Here is a 15,945-nt window from a genome sequence, read left to right as displayed (position 1 = left end):
TATTGGAGGCTTATATAATAGGATGAAATATTTTGCAGTGGTTCATGCACTAAACCAGCATAAAAATTTAAAAAGTCATTTAATAATATCAGCCTTATCAATAATGTTTTATTGATCTTTTAAAATTCACAATAGGATATGGAATCATCACATGGATTATCATGGGAAAGAGTTTTTTTTTTGTTTACTTTTAGGTGAACATTTGTCCCCAAAAGAAATACAAACTTCTCATATATTTTTACCTACTATGTTTTATGTTACCATTTATCTGCTTATGCATGAAATTATTTTAAAAGATTATGTTTCATTTTATTTTTTTTCCATATACACTCTGAAAGCATTGAACCTCATTTCTCACCCAAACTGATTTTTAAAATTTCTGTGGTTTTATCTTTTTTAAGTTAGAATATTTAAACTTCCCCTTTTACCTTAAAAATGTAAAACTAATAATGTAGTGGTCACAGTCGGCTTAAAGGTATAATTTAAAGTGACAGCGTTTTAATTCAGTTTCCTTTTACAATAATTAAATTGTGAAGTGTATTTTCAGAGTGGCTCCTAGTGTGAAAAGAATTGTACTATAGTGATGTTATTTAAGAATTGATTTATCATAGAAAACTGACAGCATAATGGATATGGTATCATTAATCTTGAAACTAAGAGCTATAAATAGCCAAAGTTGACAAGGAGCAAAGGTCACACTCTGAAGGTTAACCTCAACAATTTGACCTGATCTCTAAAATTAGACAAACTACTCCATCCTCTCTAATCAGTACAAGATAATTTTAAATTAGTCTAAACTAAATCATCTTGTCCATATTTGGAGCTCTTTTGACCTTTGATAGATAAGTGACTAAAAAATGTATTAGATTACTCTCTTTAACATCCACATGATGCCCATCCACAGACATTAGCAGGCTATTGGGGGGAGTGATATTTTTGTAATCTTATCCAGACTGCAGACTGAACAATGTAGTTCTAAAATGTTTTTCCTTCACGAAGTGTTGATTTATATGAAAGTTTCTCAAGCAGATAACATTGCAATCCTAGAACCTTGAATACTTTTCTAACTTGAATAGCTTAAATGTGTTTCTTTGTGACAGAATAGCAATTAATTGAATACCTTGAAAAACCTTTAGGTAGAGACACTGTCTATAATTTATAAAGCAAGTACATTATTCCAATAACAGGAAAATAAATGAGGGAAAATACTATGTGGAAAACTCAAGTATTCTGAATTTGTAAGGTCATATTTGCTAAGATTTACATTTGCATATCAAGCACAGATGTACATTTAGGAAATAATAGCTGCTATTTAAAAACCACAAACAATAGAGATAACTATGCACAGGGATATATATAAAGCAAATTAAGAAAACATTGAGTGAATGGGTATAAATCAATTTTTTTAAGAGAAGGAAAATTTATTTTAGCTCATGATTTCAGGTCTCAGTCCACAGCTGGCTGGGTCTGCTGTTTTGGGGTGGTGGTGAGGTAGGGCATCGTGACAGAGGGCATGGTACAATAGAGTTGCTCACCTTATATCAGATGAGGGAAGAGGTGGGGGCACGATACACCCCTCAAAGACACACCCCTAGTACCCCAGGAAGGTACCTCCTCTACCTTCCACACATCCACCACCACTCAAGACTGTAGTCAAAAAGAATTAAATATTTTTGTGGTGCTGGGAATTGACCCAGAGGCCTTGTGTATGCTAGTCAGTTCTCTACCACTAAGCTATACCCACAACCCCTTTCTTCTACTTTTATTTTGAGATAGGATCTTACTAAATTTCCAATAGTGATCTTCAACTTATTTTGTAATTCAGGCTGGCCTGGAATTTTCTGAAAAATAATGTTATGATTGTTTCTCTTTGGTGGGGGTGCCATGGAGCATATGAGGAGGTCAGAAGACAGTCTGCAGAAGTCGGTTCTCTCTCTACCCAGTGGGTTCCAGGGTTCAAACTAACATCTCTTACATACAAGAGCTTTTACCTGCTAAACTGTCACACTGGCTCTTTGCCTAGAACTTCTGATTCTCCTTCAGTGTCCCAAGTAGAATTACCAACCTGTGGTACCAGGCTTTTCCTTTAGCTACATGCTAATTTCATATGGTTAGAGAAATGTCCATTTTATTAGTGAAATTATCAGTTATTTGACCAATTTTAAAAAATGCAGTGTCATTGATATACAGTTTAAAATTATGTTTAATATATATTAATGTGGAGATTTGTGGCCACCCCTCCGGGGCTCGCAGGGGGGCCGACTGCCGCCACTCTCCATTCACCCAGTGCTGACTCTGATTGTCTGGGCACTGCCTCTAGGACACCACCTCAGATCGCATGGTCGCTGCTCCTCTGCTTGCACTGCTTGCACAGGCACTGCCTCCGATTGCCCGGGTGCCCCCTTCTGGGCATTGCCCTTCGCTCCTTGCTGCAGCCACAATCTGTGGCTGCTCTTCTACTCTCTAGGCACTGCCTCCAATAGTGGCTACTTCTGCCCTGGACCCCAGGGCTGTTGAGGAGACTGTGTCAGAGAAGCCACATTCAGACACAGGAGACCAGGTTCAGTGACAAAGATCCACTTTATTGCAGAAGGGTACAAGCTTATATAGGGATAGGGGTCCAACCAAGAAATTATAACTCAGATCTTTGGCAGGGATGTGTCCTATCATAACATCACGAGTCAGACACCTTATTAGCATAATAGGTTTCAGGTTACTTAGGTTCCAGTTTCCTGAATATCTAAGTGTTGCAATTTGGAATCTCAAGAGTGGTGATTAGGGAGTGGTGAGCTCTAGGCATCAGTCTCATGATCTGCTGTGGGAGACAAGCTTGAGCCTAGGGTGAAAGTCTTAATGACAGCCATACAGCAGGCCCAAGGCAATGGCCCTGGAGCCACAAGGAAAGCCACATTTGTTCCCATTGGCAGATCATGAGAATGATGCCTAGAATTCACCACTCCCTAATCACTACTCTTGGAATTCCAAATTGCAACACTTAGATATTACAACATTCAGGGTCACTTGGTTTCCAGGAATCCAGGCTCTGTAATGTGAAACCCTTTGTGCTAATGAGGCATCTGGCCTGCTATACCGTGATAGGATACTAAGCCTATTATGCTAATAAGGTATCCTACTCGCTGTGCCATGATTGGACCGCTACCCCTATATAAGCTTGTGCTTTCCTGCAATAAAGTAGATCTGTGTCACTGAACCTGGTCTCCTGTGTCTGAATGTGGCTCCACTGTCACAGTCTCCTCACCAGCCCTGGGGTTTGGGACCAGGCAGATGCAGTGACCATCAGAGGCAGCACAGGGCAAGCAGAAGACTGGCCACAGCGTCAGGCAAGCAGAAGAGCGATCTCAGCACCAGGCAGTTAGAAGAGCAGCCTCAGCCCAGGGCGAGGAGAGGACCAGCCTCAGCTCCTGTGAGAATGAAGGAGCAGCACCCGTGTGAATGGAGTGGCTGCTGCCTGCAGTGGCTGCAGTCTGCCAATGGGAGCAAATGTCACAAGGCATTCCTTGTGGCTTCAGTGGTCAGGCCGTTGCCTCAGGCCTGCTGTTTGGCTGTCATTAAGACTTTCACCCTAGGTTCAAGGCTGTCTCCCACAGAGATTATGATTCCTTAAAGTTAGATCATTTGATATAAGTGTAATACCTTTTCTGAGGTGAATCAGTCATAAATTATACATTTAAATTCTTAAAATAGTTATAAACTAGTTTGGTATTTGATGTAATGAATTTTTGAAAAATATTTTAGTAAACTTTTGTGAATTTCATACAATATATTTTAAGTATATTTTTATTGAGCTTTTGTGCATTTCATACAATAAATCTTAATCATATTTAAACCCTCTTCCTCTTCTACATCCTCCATAGCCCTTCCCCACTGAATTTCATGTATTTTGTCATATATGTTAAGGCTTATTTAGTCAAACTTTTGTACCTATATGTAACTTGGTGCAAGTTCAACCACTGGAGTCTAGTCAGCTTATCTAGAGACACTCTCTTAAAAAATATCAACTCTTCCTCACACAGCAGTAATCAGTTGCCAATAGTTCCTTGGCTAAGGTTGAAGCCTGCTGATAAGAGACCACAGAGTGTGTGTCCCTGGATAGGACTCCTATATTAAACCTCACTGACCCATGGCTCAAGGACTGCTGTGGAAGAGAGGGAGGAAAGAGTCTAAGAACCAGGGTTGGTGCATGAACACAAGGAAACAGATGCTTTCATCTGGGAACTTGCTCATATGAACTTGTAGCAATGTTGACAGCGTGCACAAGACCCATACTGACTCAATCACAATATATTTTGATCATATTTAGATTCCTTTCCCTTTAAGCAATCCTTTTAATACCCCCTACTTGATTTTGATTTCATGTACTGTGTCATGTACACTAAGGCCTATTAGGTCAAAATTGTATATCCCCAAATGCCCTTTAGTGTGGATCCATCCACCGAAGCCTGGTTAACCTATCTAGTGACACATCCTTAGAGAAAACTGACTTCTTCTCCCAGCAGCTATGAGTTGCCCATAGTTCCTCAGCTACTGTTGAGGCTTCTTCTCCACTTTCCCACTTTCATGCTGGAATTTTGTCTGACTCAAGATTGTGTGGGCCTTGTACATGCTTTTACCATTGGTGTGAGTTCATAGGAATAACTTCTTCCCTTCTGTAGTAATCTCTGAGCCTTGGGTGGCAGAGCTTTGATATAGGTGTCCTATTCAGCAATAAGCACTCTGCAGTCTCTCATTCTCTGCACTTTGGCCAGATAGGGCTTTCTGGGTTACTCGCCATCTGCCACATGAAGAAGTTTCTCTGGTGAGAACTGAGAGATGCATATTTCTACCTCCTGTTCCATGATGTTCCTTGAGTCTTTTGAATGGAGGTTGCATTATAGCTGTGCCACTTAGGGCTGGGCACCTCACAGACACTAATTTTCTGTAATGATATTCTTAAATGTTGTTTAATGAAAATGCTTAATTTATAATTGTCTAAAAATTTCAAATAAATTATATTTTCATTGGAAAAATACTGTTTTTATTCCTAACACAATTCTAATATTCAACATTTGATGGTAATTACTGATATTTTCTTGGGACACAGTTTAACTGCCTGTTATTTGCTTTCTTTGCTTTTGCCACACAAATAATATCCTGTGAGTTAATTGATTGTAGTCTCCCATATTTCCCTCAAATTTTTGAAAATTGTTCCTTTAAGGAAATTCAAATTCCCAATATTTGCAGGTGGAAATATTTTCTCATAGCTACTATTATTTTTTATATTTTATTTGTTATTTTTATGTGTATGAGTGTATTGCCTGCATGTATGTGAGTGCAATGCCATGGAGGTCAGAAGAGGGCTTTGGATTCCCCTGGAACTGGAGTTAAGGACAATTCATAGCCACCATGTGGGTGCTGGGAATCAAACCCGGATCCTCTGCAAGAGCAGTCAGTGCTCTTAACCACTGAGCCATCTCTCCAACCCATCAGAGCTATTATTCTTGATATTGGACATTGTCATAATGATGATTACAACATTTCATCACACAGCAGAAAACTTGGTGAGGTAGAAGGTATAAATAAATAAAGCTTAGTTCAATGCAGAGAAAGGCAGACATGAAGGTTACTCAAGTGGATAATTTATCTTTGCATACTTAATATATAAAACACCTCATTCACTTTTTCTTCCTAAGTCCCATTTGTCAGCAGTTGTACTGAATTATCAGAATGCTATTTCTGCACATACAAATTCTTATATTATAAAATAAAAGTGATTTTTTTTGAAGAATTTGGCTAGGTATTATTTGGTTGGATAAGTCATTCATTGGAATTAAATAACTATTGAGGTAATTGTTTGAAGAGAGTATGAAATAGTCATTGTTAAGTATGTTGTGTGTGTCACTATAAACATTTGTTGAATGAATTGTTGTTTAAAATAAGATAGTTTTCACACACAAGAATAATTATATTAATATTTTCCATATATCTTATTTTTTGTTTTTGTCTTTTTAAGACAGGGTCTCCCTGTAGCCCCAGCTGTCCTGGGACTCACTATGTAGACCAGGCTGGCCTCAAACTCACAAAGATCCATCTGCCTCTGCCTTTCAAGTGCTGGGATTAAAGGCGTGCACCACCACACCTGGCTCATATTTTATGTTTTTTGAAATAGCTTCGTATGGTTTTGTGAAAGAATAAATGTTATCTGAAAAATAATTTGGATAATGTTTCTCATATGTTGGTTAGAACACAGCCATATGACTTAAGAATCCAGTCTGCAGTTCAAAGGGGCCAATTTTAATCCCCCCAATTGAACATTAAAAAAATGCTTTCATATGTAATTTAATAATATACTAATACATAACTGGATTAAAAATAAAGTTATTAAAAGCATTCTATAAATTAATGAGTGAAATGATATGTTAACAGTTTAAATGTTAATGTGAATTCTATAGAAGTTAGTTATGTACTGTCTTGATGAAACATCATGGAATTAAGACACTAGAATAGGTATGTTTATCTATCAAGGCCATCCCTGACATTCATCTGATTATACAAATTAGCTTTACCACGATCTGTAATTTTTATCTCAGCTACAAATACAAGGTTTTGCTAGGTTTCTCAGAGCCAGAATTACTGATACTAATAATAGTTGTCATTTATTGAGCCTTGCAAGGGAATGACCTCCTTTAATCCTATAATGTAGACATTATCTTATCCCTATTTTACACATAATGAAATGAGAAATATGGAAAGATTACATAATTTGCCTAACATCTACTAGCATGTGGCAGAGACAAGATTTGGCCTGGCAGTCTGTTTAAATAATTCTTCCAGGATTGAATTTAGTGTTCTGACTTTGAATGTTCTTCCTAACACATATTAAAGCAGATGTTATGCCTTACTATGACAGACTCACTGACTGAAATTCTGCCTCTGTCTGAGTAACCTACCTCCATGCCCTTACCTGCTTGTTGGAGTGTCACATAATATATATAGGCATGAATTTTTAAATGCTTTACCTGTTAAAATAATTGCATATAACATTATTGTACTTCATTGATGCATCTTTCTGCCTGTTTCCTTCTTTTTAAATTTTATTTTATTATTTTATGTGTATGAGTATATTGCCTGCATGTGTTTGTACACTCATGTCCTGCAAAGCCCATAGAGGTCAGAAAAAGGAGTTGGATTCCCCTGGAACTGGAGTTGCAGACGGTTGTTAAGCCATCATGTCGGTGCTGGGAACCAAACCCTGCTCCACTGAAAGAGCAGCCTGTGCTCTTAAGTGCTGAGACATCCCCTGACTGATTTTTAACAACCACTTTTATATCCTGTCTCCAAGTGACAGTGGGTGTATGTGTATGACATATGTGACATGTATGCAAGTAAAAATGCACATGCATGTGTGTTCATGTGGAGAACAGAGGTAGACATTCCATGTCTTCCTGAAATGCTCTCTGATTTCCTTTTTGAGACATGGTCTTCACTGAACATGAAACTCATCTAGTCAGCTAGACTGACTGGGGTCCAGGCCTGAGCTGCTACTCCCAGCTTTTCTGTGGGTGCTTCAAGCACTATAATAACAGAGCTATCTTCCCAGCCTTAGGTAAATGCTTTTTAAATAATATGACATGAAATAATTGAGTCATGAAAACAGTAGGATGAAAAATAGGAAAATATTTGCTTAAAATTTATCAAGTGCTGCTATTAAACTGCTTATAAGCTAAAATTAGAATCAAGTGATTTCAACATCAATTCAAGGGATTTCAACATCTCAGATCTTCTTTGATGAGGAGAGTTTAAAACACAGTTTGAAATTCTATTGATTCAGGGAAATGGCAGTCAGTAGTAGGTTTTCGTCATCAAAGAAGCTTATATTTGCAACAGATGGAAACCATTACAGAGAAACACAACTGCTCAATGTAGAGAATAAGTGACCATGGAATCTGCAGCCCCGACTGATACATTGACTAAGACATAGACTGTTAGCTAATTTTGCTCATCCCAAAACCAATTCATTTAAAATTGAATGAAACATATTAAATTCTTAAAAATAAGGAAATGTATCCACCATTGTCATAGAGCCACACCAGCACTGGAGATATGTTCAGTTCATTTCAAGAGCCTCATTGCTGAATTTAAAAATACTCATGTTAATTGCTGTCCTTCACACCTTAAAGTGAAATTAGGTATCAGACCAAAAATCTTTCTTTGAATTATTTTAAAATTAGTACGTGTGTAGATATGTAAGTGTGTTGTTTGTTTGTGTGTACATGTGTGTATATGTATATGTGGATGTGCATATGTATGTGATATGTGCATGTGGATTCAGAGGTCAAAGTTGTTGTTGCTGAGTTACTCTCCACCTTATTTTTTGAGACAAGTTCTCTTAACCTGGAGCCAATCAATTTTCCTAGGCTGACTGGCCAGTGGGCTCCAAAGATTTTCTTGTCTTTGTGTCCTCCTCCACCACTGCCTCCAGTACTGGGGTTACAGACCTGTGGTGGCACTGTGCCAGGTTTCTTCCTGTAGGTGCTGGGGAGCCAAACTCGGTCCCTTTCTAGCTTACCTGGGCACCTATGCACATGTGTGCATACACACGTGCAGAAACACATAATACACACAATTGCTGTGAGTCCCTACATACCACTGCCTGCTATCTGGATAAAACTTGTCCTTGACTATTTCTTGAAGCCATTTATTCATAGATTTCTGCACTAATGTTACACAAATATCATTTAACATCAAATTAACATGTTTTACTTAAAATCATTGTTAACTAAATGTGCATATAATTTCACTGGATTACTGCTTTAGTTTTTCAAATGAATATCCTTTGTGATTTTCATTGATTTCCTCCTTATAGCCTAAGGGATGCAGCCTCAGTTGTCTTTTTGTATGGTTTATGTTAGCATACTGTCATCATTCAGTGTGTACTTTTACCACTAAAAATATTTGATGTACTCTTTTGTTTACACTGGCTACGTAGATCAGATTAGATACAAACACTGGAAAGTGGTATCAATTCCAACAGGAGAGCATGGTGTGAACCTATTTGGCATGATGAGTATCTAAGGAGCATGCATTTATGTGATATTCAGTGTTTAAGACATCAGGTATTTTGGATCTGTGGCACTGGGAAGGGAGCAAGAGAAAACTAAAAGTGTTTCACATTCCTGTGAGGACATGCATAGTTACTTCTGTTTGCATTTCATGAAAAGTAATATGATCAGGTCCTATGCCAATACAGGAGTGAGCGAAGACTACTCCATGCTCAGAAGGTTGTGAATTGAACATAGCAACAGGTGGATATTTGCAGTCTTCTATAGGGAGTACCAAACACTAAAAGAAATAATGCACGATAAAATACACATTACAATAAAGTAAAATGATTTGTCTCCCTTGTCTAAACAAAGCTTGTCAGAATAATACATGTTTCTCATGAATAAACTCAGGTCTCTGAATGTTGTAGCAATATACATTATACACACAGTATATAATGTTAATCAGTATCATATATATGCATGTTTATATGTTTGTGGTTATATTTTCTAATTACTTTAAAAATACCATATAATAATAATTATGTATCTCAAAGAAATGCACTTATTCATATACATGTAAATTTTGCTTAAAATTTCATGAGATCTGGGACTGACCACTCAGAGCAATACTGACTCAAGACAAAAACGGCTATTATCTCATTTCAGCTTGCCTCCCCTTAAGCCTTTAGTAGTCGTATTTCTTAGAAAGTCAGTGTTTCACTTTAAGCATCTCTTGTAATCTCCTCAAGTCTTTATGACTTATCTTCAGCAATCATCATTTTCCTGAAATTTCTTTGGCCACTTGGAAAAATACACTTTGTTATTGCAAAATCCAAGGACTTGCCCCGATTTTATCTTATTTGATGTTGGGGGATGATCTGATACTGGTCTCTTCTCCCTTTTCTTACAATGTTTCCCTTCTTCTCCTGTTTCCCTCTTTTTTCTTTTCCTATTTTTCTGTCAGAATTATTTCCCAAATGTTAATGCTCACTGGAGTTAGTCATTCTACTTTGATCTTGCTTAATTCTACACTCTATTGTCAGTTTTATTCAGTTTCATCATTTCAAATCTTACTAATTATATCCAGGCATTTGTCATCAGCCCAGATTTGTCTTTAATAGACTGGCATTTTTAGCTCCATTTATATGTCTCTAATTGGATAGCTCAGTCAAATAATGAAACTGAACATGATCAAAATTTTGTTTCAACCCCAAAATACTGTTCATTGTTCCATATCCCTTTGAAGGGTGGTTCATTCACCTAGCACCTTTCTAGAATATATGCCATATTCTTGATTTAAACTTTTTCTAGGAGCCTTATTGTCTACAAGACAGCATAGATTTTATTTATTGCCTAAGCTTTGATTTTCAGAACCATCTTTCATGCTAAACCTCTTCACCTCAGCGCTGTAGTCACTGCCCCTTATTCCCTTTGCTAGCAATATCTTGTTTCTTGTTATTTGATCATGTTATTCTTTCCTATCATGTGTTCACATATTTAATTAGAAGCTCTGTATTTTCATCTTCAACTTTTCATGAATAGATTAGATGATTCTTTCTGTCCTTCATATGATCACTATGGTATCTCATCACAATCCATGACGCCTACTCCCTAGATGGCTGTTTACTTGATAGTGTAAAAAATAAAGAATTATGATTCATTACCTTTTCTGTAAGTGCATTACATTATAAAATAAATTTACTACCCAAATATCCATTTTATGATCCCTAAGTTCTAAAAAATATGATTGTGACACAATATTTTTTTAAAAACATGAGTATATAGTGCAACAAATGACTACAGATTATGGTGAAGTTATCACTAAACAAATTTAATTACAATGACCATGAAGACAATTTATTTTTGGCTTCCCATGAATCTGAGATTCTGTCCCATTTATTGAAACTGACTTGATACAACTAACCTATGTGTGGGATGATGGTGGATTCTTTGGCTGAACGGACTTTAGAGACTACAGGGAACATGAAATGCTGGCAAATTTTAGGTTGGTAAAGTTCTGTTTGCTTATTTTTGTGTCAATCTAGGTAGTTTACACTGGGTAAACATTTGAGATTGTGGTAACCCATATTTTGCCTTCACACTTCTGAAGATAATGGTGTCACTATGCCATATGAGACTCTACCTTCAGATACTGGAAACTTCCAAGTACCTTACCATAGAAAAGCTCACAGGATAAATTAAAATGACCAAGTGGCACATTTAATAAAATTCGTTAAAAATCATAGATGTGAGCAAAAAGGAACCCTTGTACACCTGGTGATGTGTAAACTCAAAGCTAGTGGAGTCACTATGGAAAGCATGTGGAACCCACTAAAACAAGCCAAGACTAGAACTGCCGTGTGACCTTGTCATAGCACTTGTGCTCATATATCCAAAGAAATCTACATCCTACTCCAGACACACTAGCACATCCTTGTTTGTCTCTGCTTTTTCACAATACTGAAGGAACTGAATCAGCCTGGATGTTAATCAATGGATGAATAGATAATGAAAATGTGGTACATTTAAAATATGGACTTTTACTCAGTTATAAGGAAAAATGAAATCATGAAATTTGCAGGAAAATAGGTAGAACTAGAAAACATTATTTTAAGGAATGAAATCCAGGCTCAGAAAGATAAATACTGTATGTTCTATCTTATATATGAATCTTAGCTTCTAACTGTTAAATATGTGTATCCCGGTAGAAGAGACTATGGATAAAGACCTGAAAACTAGAAAGAGGCCCATAACCCTGGGAAAAGGGAATTCTAAGGAGGGGTTGGTGGGGAAGACGATAGAGCATAGTGGAAGGTGGAAACCCTTACTGGCAATGGGATAAAAGGGAAAGGGAGAGCAAGGAGATGAGGAAGATGTAGGTTCTGGAGAACCAAATAAACTACAACATTTAGGAAAATCCACATGGAAATCTATTGATTCATAAGCTAATTTAAATAATAAAAATTCAAAATATGAAAAAAACATGGAAATGGATATGGGCTAGGTTATCACATATAGGACAGTGTTCAAACACTTGAAAGCAACACATGTGAGTCCTCAGGCATCTGTGCTCAGATGTCCTACTCTCTTTCTGTCTTTCGACTGGGGACACCAACATTTTGTATGATCTTAGTTATTTTTGTGTCTGTGTTAGTCACTTTTCTGTTGCTGTGATAGAAACACTAACCAAAGCAACTTATAGAAGGACGAGTTTATTTAAGCTTATGGTTCCAAGGGGCAAGAGTCCATCATGGCGGGAGACATGGTGGCAGAGGCGGCTGGAGGAGAAGCAGAAGCTAAGCTCTCACATCTTCAAACAGACACAGTGAGTGAGAGAGTGACTTGAGATCCCTTCAAGGCTTCAGAACTCTCTAAGCCTGTCCCCCGTGACATGCTTCCTCTAGCATACCCACAACTTTGGAGACCTCCCAAAAGAGTATCACCAACTAGGGACAAAATGTCCAAATACTTGGAGCCTATGGGCGACATTCTCATTCAAACCATCACAGTGTACTTGACGGAATACTCAAAGAAGCAATGTAAGGAAGGCTCAGGGACCTCAGTCCATCAGGAGAGGGAAGATAAGTCAGCTAACTTGACTTCATCTATGGTGGAAGAGTTTGCAGCACAGCTTCTCACATACCAATGGCAGGAAGCAGAGGTAGGGAGACCTGGATATAACCAATCTGTTAGGCTTACCCCCAGTGGCCTATGTTCACCCAGTAGTTATCACTTATGATAGCTCCACTATCTCCCCAGATAGCACTAAAAGTTCAAACACATGAGACTGTGGGGAACACTTCATATTTAGTTCACAACACACTAGTGATAGGCTTATGGGATAGAGCACAGATTTGGGCTGGAAATCAAGTATGGATAGTGGTCAATGACACACACTCTTTGGGAGTTAGAGGAGTAAATAAGCCATGATTATAGATGTAGCTCTCAACTAGTTTGATTAAAAGTCATGGATCATATTTGTATTACTTGGAAAAGGAACCTATAAGATCACATTTGATGTCACCAATGTGTGACCAAATAAGGACCTCATTAATATGAATTATTCATATATATCTTTTATATCCAGAATACTTAAAGATTCTCTTGTGTATTATTCTCAAGTGTATTTTCATATTACCAATGTATATTGCAAAGAATTCTTGTGAATATAAGTATGTATATGCATTACATTTCTTTCTATGTATATTTAATATGTATGTGCTCTGTAATCATTTATCTTATACAAAACAATTCCCACATGTTCTACTTGAATGTACTAGCATTTTGCTTACTGGCTGTGTAATTCATTCTTACCATATTTAAAAAGCTTAGCCTATACTTTGCAAAGTACAAATTTATTCATCTAATAGAATTGAACGTTTTGAATGTTTCCAATAGCAAATGCCCATTTCATAGCAGTAGCTTGCTGTGGTTGATGGATTTTCCAAGAGCTACAACTCTTACCATATGATTTGCTGCTGTTCTTGTTGAGAGGTAGAGATCTGTGTTTTTTCCCCTTAAAACCAGATGTTTATGATTGCTATCCAGTATTATAGGTACAAAGCAAAAATGATATTATTTGACTTGTAAAACAGGCTTCAAAATGTGACTCAACTTCTGCCTTCTTTTAAGACTTGCTTTAGGAGAACTCTTCTGTTCCCTCTCATTTCCCTGAGGCACACATATTATTATGAAGCGAAACTTTCTACTTAACAGTAGTCCATGTTGAATCCATAAGGCCACATGCACACAGTGCAAAGGGGAGGTCCCCAGACAGTCTTAGCTTCTTTTGTAGTCCTTCACCCCTAGGGTTCTAAGTCTAGTCACCCCTAACTATAATGGCCTGAGTAATTTAGTAATTGTACTGTGATACATAATAAGATGCTTCCTGCCTCATTAAAAAATAAATCAATAGTAGATGCTAGAATACCCATTATTCCCTGACTTGATCTCAATCCTCTTTTTTTCACATCTCATTTCTATGTATTTATGACTTATAAATTATCACTAAATATATGACTTATTAGAAAAAACAGCATATACACACACACACATAGACATAATTTTGAAAAGATTTTCCTAGATGATTGCAACTTCCTAGGATTTAAAAAAAAATAGTTGGGGCTGGAAAGTTGGTTCAGTGGTTATGTGTATGAGTATATTGCCTGCGTGTATATAAGAGTACCGGTGTCATGCAATGCCCTTAGTGGTCAGGGTCAGAAGAGAGTGTCAGATCCTCCTGGCATTGAAGTTACAGACACTTGTTAGCCATGATATGGGTGTTCAGATTTGAACCTGGGTCTAATGCAAGAGCAGTTAGTGTGCTCTTAACCAGCAAACCATCTCTCCAGTTCCTAAATAGAATATTTAAAAAAATTAATCTTATTACTATAGTGTTAAAGATGCTGCTATTTCTTCATAGTCTTTCTATAACATGCGTTTGTTATCTTCACTGCTCTGCGAGTCTAATCTGAAGTGAAGATTATCAATTAACTAATCTTATTACTATAGTGGTAAATATGCTGCTGTTTCTTCATAGTCTTTCTGTAATATGCATTTGTCATCTTCACTGCTCTGTGAGTCTAATCTGATGTGAAGATTATCAATGCCATTTATTTTAATTGTTCAGTTTACTATCCATACTTTTTTGTGTATGTCTGTGACTACCAAGGGAAAGATGGTTTTCATGTCCATGAAATTTTTCCAATGGTTTCTCATCAAAAGAACCATAACAATTAGAAAACTTATTTCTTTTATTAATTAAGTCAGATTTTCAGCTGATCTCACAAATATCAATGACCCAATAATTAAGTAATAATAAATAAGTTGCAGTCATATTTTGAATGGCTTACATTTTATATAAGTTGTATAGTAAGTATGGAAAGTTAGGCAGGGCCTTCAGAAGGAGTTTCTTCAGGGACTCAACCTAGAAAAGCAGGAATTAATGCTATTTAACTTAATACTCATCTATATGATTGGAGTTAGGCTAGAACAGTCATTATAAAATTCTATGGCTTTAATTCCAAAATAAGAGTCTATAAATTGGACCATACTAATAAAAAGTCTTTGGTAGGAGGCTTATATTAGATCTTTCTCCTTAAAACTTAGAGTATATTGAGAATGTTTTTCTACTTTTAATAGCAGATTTCATAGTTTCCCAATAAAGTATTAGCATTGGAAGTATTAGGCATGGAGTATTTTCTCCCTACATTATTATTTTCTTTTCAAAATGAGAAAATAATTTAGAGTCATCATTTTTGTACTTATTTTCTTCCATTAGCACTGCTTTAAGATTGAATGTCATCTAATATTGAGTGACACAAAATAGAACTCTGAAACTTATCTTCTTATATCATGTTTCCAAAAATATAACAGCCTTCAAAAACAATTATGTATTCTTGGTTTTAATGTGAAATGTCAGCATTTATTTGTCAAATTGCTAGAATTTTAGTATTAATCCTATATAAATGCATAAAGGTTGATTAATATAGCTTTTCCACAGCAATATGTCTTATGAGATGATACAGATTTATTTGTGTGGAGGAATAAGGAGCAGTAACTGTACACTTCATATAATTTTTGTTGGTTACAATTAACATTTTGGGCAGATAACAAGGAATGCATAGAGTCAGAAGAGCAAGAAACATATTAAGCCCACAAAAGAATCAATGCTTATTTTTGCAATTAATGTGATTTAGTATTAATGCTGTTACCAGATTCTAGGTAATTTCACTTAATTCATTTTTAAAATGTATATGTCAGAGAAAGTTTACATATGTTTTCTTTCATACCTTTTAGCTCTGTTTTTTGTCTTCACAAACTATAGAAGACACTGACTAGGCTTTGGCCAAAAACATTTTTGTTCTTCTGGGATTAAGACTATAGCCTGCTTTCACAAGCTTTC

The sequence above is a fragment of the Nannospalax galili genome, unplaced genomic scaffold (assembly GCF_000622305.1).
Source record: "Nannospalax galili isolate Female #2095 unplaced genomic scaffold, S.galili_v1.0 scaffold390, whole genome shotgun sequence".
Taxonomy (NCBI): Eukaryota; Metazoa; Chordata; class Mammalia; order Rodentia; family Spalacidae; genus Nannospalax; species Nannospalax galili.
Note: the sequence above shows the minus strand (reverse complement) of the source record.